At 49.4% G+C, this 11387-nt stretch overlaps 1 pseudogene; it reads right to left on the bottom strand.

The window, feature by feature from the left end:
• Positions 1-747: 747 nt before the first annotated feature.
• On the bottom strand, positions 748-10994 carry LOC133772383 (NHP2-like protein 1; annotated as a pseudogene).
• Between the last annotated feature and the right edge of the window lie 393 nt (positions 10995-11387).

The following is an 11387-nucleotide window of genomic DNA, read 5'->3' as shown; positions in this document are numbered from 1 at the left end:
GTCATGATAAAGAATCCATGACCCACTGTGGCAGGAGACAGGGCTAAGAGCTCTCAGAGCCAGTGCCAGGTGTCCACTGAAGACGGCCCCATTCAGAGAGCATGTTTCCTTGGATTCCACCAGCTGCACTGCAGCTTCCAGCCAGGCCTCCATGATTTTCCCAGAATCCTTCATTCCAGCACTAGCTGACCCTCTGCCACTCCTGAGTCCTTCAAGTCCTAGGTCAAAGGCCTTACCTCATTCACCCAGTCACAAGTGGAGGCCCATGCTGCCCTCAGGGTTGAGGACACAATGTCACACCAAAAGCAAACACCAGGGGTATATGAGTATACAGTGCTCGGACGTGAGCCTAACAACCTCAGAGAATGCATGCTTCATCCCCAGTCAGTATACGACCCCCTAGAGAGCACAGGAGGCTTCTCACTCATTGTAACAGGTACAGAATGATTCCGTATGCCAGGCACAAGGGACACAAAGTGGCCAGCATTCACTCCCAGGATCCCCTGCACACAGCAGGAGGTCAAAGCCCGAAAGCAACCAGATCTGCCTCTCAGCTCAGCCACAGTTCTCCTGCCCCTCCTGCCTCTGAAGGCTGCCTCCATCTGTCTGGGGCATTACAGCACTATTCACGAGGGAAGGTAACAGGATGGCAGGGAGAAGGGGAGAAACAACCCTGTAAACTAACAAAATACAAAAGTGCAGAGAGCAGGTTTCATACTACAATATTTCCTAATAGGAACACAGGCACTATGATGAGGAGTCAGCCTGAGGGTGGGCGGAGGTCACGGGTAACACTAAGAACCTTTTGAGGGACTGCTGAATGGACTGGATCTGCTGCTTCGGTTGTGACCCTTCTTTGATGGTGACAGAACAGGCGATGACAGGCCTGGAGACCCCACAGGCCCGGCGCAGGGCCTGCTTGGAGCACACAAACACGTAGGGCACGTTCTTGTCCTCACACAGCAGCAGGAGATGCAAGATGATCTCCAGGGGCTCGGCGTCTGCGGCCATCACAATGAACTCCGAGATGCCCCTGTTGAGGGTCTTGGTGGCCTCGCGGGCCCCTTTCTGAAGCTGCTTGTAGTTACGTGACTGCTGAACCAGGCCCAGGACTTCTTGGTGAGGTGGGCATCTGCAAGGGGGTAGGCTTTTGGATTCACATCCACTTCAGTCGTGGCTGCGGCTCCACGGGCTCTCCCTTACACATCTTAAAAGACATTCTTCCATTACCATCTCTTACTATTTTTGATAAGAAATCTGCCGTTATCGTTATAAATGTCCCTGTCCTTCTGTTTGTCTTTTCAAAGATTTTTCTCTTTATCACTGTGTTACAGCAATCTGATTACAATTTTCTCGATTTAGGTTTCTTCACACTTCTTGTTTTTGGGGTTCATTAAGCAACTTGGATCTGTGGGATAATAGTTTTTACTTAATGAAAGAAAAATTTGGCCACTTTTTCTTCAAGTATTTTGGCTCTTCCAATTCCCCTCCTGTCTTATGATTGCCTTTTTAAAAAAAAAAATCTTATTTACTTGAAATGCAGAGAGAGAAATATCTTCCATCTGCTGGTTCACTAACCAAATGCCCACAAGAGCTAGGGCTCGGTTAGGCCAAAGTTAGGAGCCCAGAGTTCAACCCGGGTCTCCCATGTGGTTGGCACAGACCCAAGTACTTGAGCCATCACCTGCTGCCTCCCAGGGAGTGCATTAGCAGGAAGCTGGATTGGAAGCAGAGTAGTTGGGAGTTGAATCAGCGCTCTGATACGGAGTGTGGGTGTCCCACAAAGCAGTTTAACCAGCTGCGCCACACACCTGCCCCTCTTTTTTTTTTTTTTTAAGTTCACGGTTCTCTGTGTTTCACGTGGGTAGTTTTTAGCGCTAGGTTTTCAGTTCACTAATCTGGTTTTTTTAAAGCAATGTCTAATCTGCCCTTAGTCACATCCATTGTATTTTTAATCTCAGACAAGGAAGGTTTCGATTTGAGTGGTTTCATATTTTCATGTCTCTACTTAACTTTCAACATAAGAAATACCGTTACAATGACTGTTATAATGTAATTGATCCCTGATTCTAACATTTATATAAATTCTGGTTCATTTAACTGATTTTTTTCCTGTCCATGATGGGACATATTCTCCTGCTTTTTCGCAGGATTATATATCATTGATTGAATGCCAGACGTTATACATGTTGCCTTGTTGAGTGGTAGATATTTTTGATTCTTTAGATATTCTTGAGTTTTGCTTGGGCATGCAGTTAATTCCCTTGCAAATGGTTTAATATTTTGAACTTTGCTTTCATAATTTGATATGTGAGACCAGACCAGTGAATTGACTCAGTTCAAAGCTAATTATTCTCCTAGTGAAACAACACCCATCTTTGTGCACTGGTCCATGCCCTGTTAATCATAAACTTTCCCAGTCTGGCTGGTGGGAAGAGGTGGTACTCCCAGGCCTTGTATGAATGCCAGGCACTATTGCCTCTAAGCTTTTGAATGGTTCTTTACCTGGCTTTATGTTCCCTCACACACGTGGTGATCAGTACTCAGCTGACTGCTCAAGGAGAACCCCCTGAAAGTCTGGAGTAGTCTCTCTGAAACCCTCTGCTCTGATACTCTGTCCTGCTCATGACAGCCCCCTTGGTCTTCGCATGCTCTGAGCTTCCTCTCCTCGATGCAGGGAGACGGCTGACCCCTGCCTGGGCTCCCCTTCCCTGTGTCATGACTCTCAAACTCTCTGCATGCCATAAGTTGGGACAAGCCAAGTCCAAGGAACAACTTATACACGTATAATTGTTTAACTAGCTGCTTAAGGGTGCATGTAGGGGGCTCCGAGTGTACCCTTAGGTAGGATGACGTTTACAGAAGGGGGCTGTCATCCTGCACTGAGGCAGCTGCTTGTGACCTCAACTCGGGCCTAGTGGGTCTCGGTAGTCGATGAGGAGCATATTCCAGGCCCCGGGAACAACTTCAGAAGAGGGTCTCTCCTTTTGGGTGATACTGTTCGCTGAGATGCCAGCGGCAAGAGGAGAAGCAGCAAGACGGGTATCTGGGATGGCTTCGGGAAGAGCAGAAGGAGAAAGGAAAAAGAGCTGAAAGTTTAGGAATGGTTCTAAACTGAACAAAGGGAGAGCAGAGGAAAGGACGTCATCTCTAAGGAAAGAGTCTGCAGAGCAGCTAAGCTGTGGCAAAACAAAAGGTGAATGGAAACAGAGACATTTCTAGAGAAGGCTCTGAGGAACTGAATGTTGCTTTTGATGTGGTTTATGGAAGAGACTGAAAAGACAGCAATGATTCTGGTATTCAGGATTTTGTCCACAATATGGGGCATTCCATATGGGTAGCTCTCCATGATGTCCAGTTTGTGACACCATGGACCACCTGTGACAGCTAAGTACAAAGCTGGCATAGGGAGCTAGCCTTGTGGCCCAGCGGGTTAAGCCGCTGCTTGCAACACCAGCTTTCCATATCAGAGTGCCAGTTCAAGCCCTGGCTATTCCACTTTGGATCCAGCTTCCTGCTAATGCTCTTGGGAAGGCAGTGGGAAAAGCCCAAGTGTTTGGGCCTCTGCCACCCATATGGGAGACCCAGGTGATGTCCTGGTTCCTGCCTTCAGCTTGGCCCAGACCTAGCTGTTGCTGCCATTTGGAAAGTGAACCAGAGGATAGACGATCTCTCTCTTTCTCCAGCAATTGTCTCTCTCTTTCTCTGACACTGCCCTTCAAATATATAAGTGAATAAATCTTTTTTTTTAAAACCAGGTACAGTATAAAAGAGACACATTCAATTCAGAAAGGGCTGGTAAACAAACCTGTTCCTTAAAATAATTCCAAATACCAGTCATACCAATTCTCTATTTGAGAACCCCCACCCCACCCCACCCCAGAATACCTCTCAGAGTAGCATACATATGCAATCTTTAAATAAATTCTGTTTGACATCAGGGATTCCCAGGTTATTGAATTGGGGGGGGGGATGTCTCCAACATTTTTGTCATTGGCTTCATCAGTGACAATTATCTATGTGGAGCACCTCTAGGTCCTTCTTTTATTTGCTTTCAGTCGAATGATCGAAAACATGTACACGCCCAGCTGAAAGTTGGAGAAAGGGAACTTGCTGTGCCCCAAGATTTCTGTGGATTATCTGACACTCACACCGACCCTTTGAGTTAGATGCAAATAAACCCTACGAGACAAGTCAATCATCTCCACTTCCTGGAGAGCGGAGCTCAAGACAGAGGCTTCCGGGTGCACAGTGTGATGGGGGAGAATGATCACAGAGGCCACGAATGAGGGACAGAGGGAAGGAAAGATAACCAACACAACAGGGTGTTATGGAGTTGCCCGGCGCATCTAAGATAGTTGGGGTCTCCTGAGACTTGTCCATCCAAGTAAGGCAGAAGACATCTCTATCCATGAGTGACCCCCAGTCGCCACCCCAGTGGTCCAAGTTCGATGTGCAGTGTGTTAACTGCCAGACTGAGAGCTGAGTGAAGTCCTGCAAACATGTCAGAAAGGCCCCAGGGCGAAAGCAATGGGCTTGTAGTTTAGATGCTGCCAGGCTACATTGGCTAGGCCAAAATAAGAGGGTTAGGCTGAGAGCTTTTACAGTGTGCAAGAGAGACCCTACTCAAGGCCACACTACTTGTGTGCAGTGGAATGTGGCAGGATGGGACTGTGAACACCAAGCCATGTGGGACCCCGGCCAGGAACACGGCCTTCCTATTAGGTTTCACTCGTGCTGTTGTTTGGAAGACTGGGGGTGGGAGGAGACAAGTGAGGGGGTGGACAGTCTTGTGACTTTGATCATCTTAAACCATGCTACATCTTATAGTCCCCGCTAGGCACTGCATCGTGAATTGTCAGGGCTCACACAAATCTGCTGCAGGGGCCACAAATCCCCTGAGAGAGGGTCAGACACTTGCACCTGCAAAGCCACCTGGAGGAGGGGGTTGGTAGCAAGCACCAGCTAGCACAGGAGCTTCTGCTATGTTGCACCCCAGTCATCACTGGGCAGCTTCCTGTTTGGTCCCTTCAATACACGGAAGGTTTCTAAGCAGCCTAAAGCCTCGTGTTTCTTCCACTTCAATTGCCTGTGGACTAGCACATGATTTTCTGAGAGAGTATTCTACTTCCCCCTCCCCCCAGTTCCTTGACGATTGTCTCCTGGATACTATTTGGTTTTAAATCTTTTTATCTTTTGCAACAGAATGGGCTTTGAACACAGATGCACCTTGGTTTGAATCCTAGCTCCGCCATTAGCTTTGTGGCTTTGGCAAGTGACTTTTCTTGACTCATAAAATAAAAGCAGACCTTGTTCTAAAACCTGAAAGCAGCCCCAGACCTTGCTGGCCGTCAGCGGTGTTAGCAAAGCAGAGATTTTGCTCAGGGCACAGGAGCTGGCTCTGCTGAACACCTGGAAATAATTCAGAACCATTACTGCCATTCATTTACTCTACAAGTATTTGAACCAGGAATTCTGCTGGGTGTTGGAGAGCAAGCAGGAAACAGATCATGCAACAGCTCTATCCTTTGGGAGTTGACGCTGTAGTTGTGAGATGTCAGTAAGTGACTTAATTAAAGAGGGTAGTAAGTTCTACCAAAGACAGAAAACAGGGCACTCTAATATAAAGTGACTTGGGAAAGAGGCACGATGGGTCAAAGTTACCCTAGCCAGGGTGGTTAGGAAAGGCCTCTGAGGACGGGATGCTCGAGCAGAGCCATGGAGGAGACTGAGGCAGCCGTGTAAGTCAGTTGCCTATTGCTGAAGTCAAGTGACCCCACGGTGCCCCCGTTGAAAACAACATTTATTATCTCGCAGTTTCTGTGGGTCAGTGATCAAGGCAGGGCTTAGCTCTGGTGACTCTGGCTCAGGTGTTAGCTGGGTGTTGTCAACCCCAGGCTGTTCCAGAGGAGGATGGGCTTCTGGCCCCACTCACTCAGCTCTAGGCCGGCCCCAGGTCCTTGCTGACTGTGGGCTACAGACAACAGCTTCTTGCCACAGAAGCCTCCCCGAAAGGCAGAGCTCAAATAGCAGCTGGCTTCCCTCGGAGCGAGCCTGCAAGAGAGTAAGGAGAGACTGAGCCCACACGGGAACCCTTTCTTTTGGTAGCCCTCATCCTTACTGTGTTCTATTCACTTAAAGTGAGTCATTAAATGCAACTGGGGGGGGGGGGGTAGTGGAGGGAGTGGCTATACAAGTGTGTGAATACCAGGAGGCAAGGAGAAACTGCCTGTCACACCCTGCAGGGGAGAGTGTTCAAGGCGGAAGGAAGGGCAAGAGAGGAGAGAGAGACCCTGGCTGTTTTCGAGGAAATGAGAAGAGGCTGATGGCAGTGGAATGTACTGAATAAAGTGGGGGGGGGGGGGGGGGGAGATGAGTTAGATAGCAGAGTCTGATAAAAAGTTTGGGTTTTAGTCTCAGTGCAGTGGGGACCCCGGGGAAGGGAGTTAGTGATGTTATCCAGCCAAAGCTCTAAGGTAGGTGCAGCCCCACCAGGAGGAAGGGAGGAAGGAAGGAGGGAGGGAGGGAGGGAAGGAGAAAGAGGGAGGGAGGGGGGAAGGGAGACAGGGAGGGAGGGAGGGAGGAAGGGAGGGGGGAGGAAGGGAGGGAGGAAGGAAGGGAGGGGGAGGGAGGAAGGAGGGAGTAAGCAAGGGGGGAGAGAGGAAGGAGGGAGGAAGGAAGGGAGGGGGGAGGGAGGAAGGAGGGAGAGAGAGAGGGGAGAAGGGAGGGAGGAAGGAAGGGAGGGGGAGGGAGGAAGGAGGGAGGAAGCAAGGGGGGAGGGAGGAAGGAAGGGAGGGGGGAGGGAGGAAGAGGGGGAAGGGAGGAAGGAGGGAGGGAGGAAGGAAGGGAGGGGGAGGGAGGAAGGAAGGGAGGGGGAGGGAGGGGGAGGGAGGGGGAGGGAGGGAGAGAGGGGGAAAGGGAGGGAGGGGGGAGGGAGGAAGGGAGGGAGGGGGAAGGGGGGAGGGAGGAAGGAAAGAGGAAGGGAGGGAGGGGGAGGGAGGAAGGGAGGGAGGGGGAGGGAGGGGGAAGGGAGGGGGGAAGGAGGAAGGGAGGGAGGGAGCTGAAGGAAAGAAGGGGAAGGGAAGAGACGCTTCTGCTCAGAAACTGTCAATGGCAGCCACGTGCCCCTCCAGCTCAGTACAGAGACCTCCAGCCTTCTGAGGTATTCCCCAAGCTGTTTTTCCAGGCTTGTTTCCAACTACTGCCGTAATGCCAGTTGAAGTGACGTTTCGGTGGCTGGCATTGTGGCCAGCGTTGCGGCAGCAGGTTAAGCCTCTGCTTGTGACACCTCCATCCCTTACGGGAGCACTGATTCAAGCTCCAGCTGTTCCACTTCCAATCCAGCTCCCTGCTAATGCACCTGGGAAAGCCGTAGACCATGGCCCCAGTACTCGGGCCCCTGCCACCCACGTGGGAAACCCAGATGGAGTTCCAGGCTCTTGACTTTGGCCTGGCTTAGCCCTATCCATTGCAGCCATTTGGGAAGTGAACCACTGGATCACTGTGTTTCCTGTCTCCAAGCTTGTGCTGTTTCCTCTGCCTGAAGGGCTATTCCCACTATCTCCATTTGTCAAACTTGAACCCTGGAGCATATGTTTGGCTACTTGGGACACCCACGTCCCAAGTCAGAGTGCCTGGGTTCCAGCTAAAATGCACATCCTGGGAAGCAGTGGTGTTAGCTCGAGTAGTTGGGAGACCTGGATGGAGTTCTGGGCTTCTGGCATTAGCCTGGCTCATAGCTGTTGTGGGCATTTGGGGAGTGAACCAGTAGATAGGAGCTCTATGTCTGTCTCTCTCCGTACCTCTCACTCTGCCCCTGAAGTAAATATATAATTTTTTTTAAAATTGTGGACTTTTTTTTCTTTTAATCAAGACCCACTTCTTAGGCAAGGCCTTTTCTGATTCTTCCCTTCTGCAAATGTCCACTGCTCTTTGATTGATTGTCATTGAGGATTTACGTCTTTCCTTGTCTCGGGAGTTCATTTCTAGACTGTAAGCTCCTTGAAATCAGGCACTCGGCTTATTTTTCAAATCAGTGGGGTACCAAGGGTTTAAACATTTATAATCAGCATTAACCAGTGTTTGCCAGTTTGAATCAAACTGGGAACTAGAAAATTACAACAGCTTCATTGGCTCTGAGGGCTCCCTGAGAAATAATTTCTCTTTGGTTGACACCAAGTTATAATTTTCCTATCACAACCCAAAAATTTGCAATCTTGGGGCCAGCATTGTGGCATAGTGAGTTAAGCTACCTCCCACAGTACTGGCATCCCATATGGGTGCCAGTTCCAGTCCCAGTTACTTGATTTCCGATTCAGTTCCCTGCCGATGCATCTGGGGAAGCAGCAGAAGATGACCCAAATCCTTAAGCCCCTGCCACCCGCTTGGGAGACTGGGAAGAAGCTCCTGGCTTCTGGCTTCTGCCTGGCCCAGCCCCGGCCAATGAAGCATTCTGGGGAGTGAAAGAGAGGATAGAAGATCAATCTTCCCCCCTCCCTTTTCTCTCTCTCTCTCTCTCTGTAACTCTGCCTCTGCCCTTCAAATAAATAAATACATCTTTAATAACAACAACAACAAAAAGCCAGATTCTGGGGCCGGTGTTGTGGTGCAGCAGGTTAAGCTGTCCCTGTGACACCAGGATCCCAGGAGCACCAGTTCCAGACTCAAATGGAGTACCAGGCTTCTGGCTTCTGCCTGGCCTGGTCCTGGCCATTGTGGCCATCTGGGGAGTGGACCAGCAATGGAATATCTCTGTGTCTCTCCTTCTCCCTGTAACTATACCTTTCAAATAAATAAATAAAGCTTAAGAAGGCAGATATGGTACGATTTGGTTGGTATGGCATGTCAGAATAGGCAGACCCATGAAGACAGAAAGCAGACTGGTGGGTATGAGGGGCTGGGGGAAAGGGTGATAGGGAATGGCTGCAGATAGGTATGGGGCTTCTAATTGGAGTGATGAAAATGTTCTAGAATTAGATAGTGGAAGTGCTTACACCATCTCATGAACATACTAATAATCACTGAATTGTATATGCTAACATGGTGAGTTTTATGGTGAATTATATCTCAATGTTTAAAATAAATATGTAATTAAAATCAGCCCCATGTGTGAGAAGAACTCAGACACAAATGGTAGCAAATCAGCCTAACTGTATTAAAAAAAAAATAACATGGCAATACTGGAGGTTATGGGAGAGAGGAAGTTAACCCACATCCCTTTGGGAAAGCAAGTTTTGACTGAGTATTGTAAAGCTGAGCAAAAGAACTATAGACAAATATTGTATTCTAATGAATAAAATTATTTTTCACAAGCATATGGATTAACTATTATAAAACTGTTTTATGAGTATATCAGGAGAATAAATAAAAGGGTAGGCATTTGGCCTAGCAGTTAAGACATTAAGTGCAAGAAATTCTTGAAGTTCCACCCATAATTTTTTTAATTATATGCATTTTCCGTGAACTTTTTGAAGACCCATGGAGCCCCATGGGTTCAGAAGGATCCCACACTCTGTGGCCATCTTGAGATTCTTCATAATTTTATCTTTGAATCTGTGGTTTGCAAGTAAAGTCTTGCGGCCATTGGCAAATGTCAGCTTCTTTCAACCCCCAGATGCCCTCTCTAGCCTCCCCCTCTCTATGTCTGCCCTCCCCACTGTGACCTCTGCCTTCCTCCACTCTGGGTGGCAACTGGATTGAGTCCATGGTCAGGGCAGAGGGAGGCCAGTGTTCTTTGCCATAGGCCCTCCGTCTGTTATGGAGACCCGAGCTCAAGCCCAGGGAGGCTGGGTTGGATATATGCACTCCTGGTGCTTCGTGATGAGGCCTGGCTGTAGCCACCTCTGTCCCGAGCTGGCAGCCCCACAACTGTTTGGGGCTATTTGCTGGGGGCAGGTTTCTGGCCCACCCTCACCCTCAATCCGGGTACAAGCTTATTCTGGCACTGAGGTTGCAGTCCCTTCCCGCTGCTGACAGTCAGCTGTGTGTTGGCACCACGCCATGCACTGGCCTATGGCTGGAGGGAAGGGGCCCTGGTGCCTATGAGAACTTACGCTCGTTCTGCGAGTATTCCCTGCCCAAGGGAGCGCTCCATTAAACAGCCATTTAGAAAACCCACCGTGCTGCATCGAGAGAAACCACAGGGACTGGCCTGGCAGTTAAGACCCCGGGCCTCCCAGGGTGCCATACTTGACATCTGAGTTGTTTCCAGGTGTTGGGGACTATGAATGGAGTCTGTAGGAACATTTCTGTTCTGAACAGAAAAGCCAGAGATCTATGTGCCACAGGCTCCGCAGAGCGGGTTTCCTACAGGGCAGACCTGATTAAAATTCCTCACTGCTTCCCCACTGCCTGCAGTGAGCCAGCAGCACCGTGTCTGCAGTTTTCAAGGTGCCAGGTGCCCAGATGACGGGGTCAATCCTGCCGCTGGCGCCGGACTTCAGCTTCCTGCAGTGCAGATCCTGGGAGGCAGTGCTGATGGCCCACGTACTGGGCTCCTGCCACCCCAAGGGAGACCTGGACTGAGTTCCCAGCTCCCTACTTGGGGCCAGTGTAGCCTCTGATGTTGCAGGTATTTGGGAAGTGAACCAGCAGAGGGGACTCTGTGTGTGTATGTGTGTGTGTGTGACTCTGCTGAGAGGGAGGGAGGGAGGAGAAGGGGGGAGAGAGAGAGAGAGAGAGAGAGAGAGAGAGAGAGAGAGAGAGAGAGAATATGCTTTATATTTTAGTGCTTTTAATGGTACTTTTTTCCAGCTTGTTTGAATAGGACATGCATTTTCATTTTGTACTGTACCTGAAAAATGGGTAGTCAGTCCTGTTGTCCCATGGCCAAACCATGTGTCATTATTCAGAGGAAAGAATATTTGACTCCAGGAAGAAAGGTGACTTCTTATTTGCTTTTGTCACCTTTATTTACCTCTGTCTTCAAAGTGTGTATTGGAGGAAGCCTGCTGCTTGGTTTTCCTACTATTGGAAGAAGACAGCACTGGCGACATCTCAGAGGAAGCTGCCAACTGCTGATAGAATTTCTTTTTTTCTTTTAAGATTTATTTATTTGAAAGTCAAAGTTACACAGAGAGAAAAGGAGAGGCACAGAGAGAGGTCTTCCATCCACTGGTTCACTCCCCAATTGGCAGCAATGACCAGAGCTGCGCTGATCTGAAGCCAGGAGCCAAGAGTTTCTTCCAGGTCTCCCACGTGGGTGCAGAGTTAGAGAGCCAGAGAGAGAGAGAAGTCTTGTATCTGCTGGTTCACTCCCCAAATGGCTTCAACGGCCAGAGCTGGGCCAGGCCCAGCCATCTTCCACTGCTTTCCCAGGCCATAGCATAGAGCTGGTTGGAAGTGGAGTAGCCAGGACTCGAACCGGTGCCAGATGGGATGCCGGCACT

The sequence above is a fragment of the Lepus europaeus genome, chromosome 13 (genome assembly GCF_033115175.1).
Source record: "Lepus europaeus isolate LE1 chromosome 13, mLepTim1.pri, whole genome shotgun sequence".
NCBI lineage: Eukaryota > Metazoa > Chordata > Mammalia > Lagomorpha > Leporidae > Lepus > Lepus europaeus.
The sequence above is the reverse complement of the archived record's forward strand: the minus strand, read 5'-3'. Positions and strand labels throughout refer to the sequence as shown.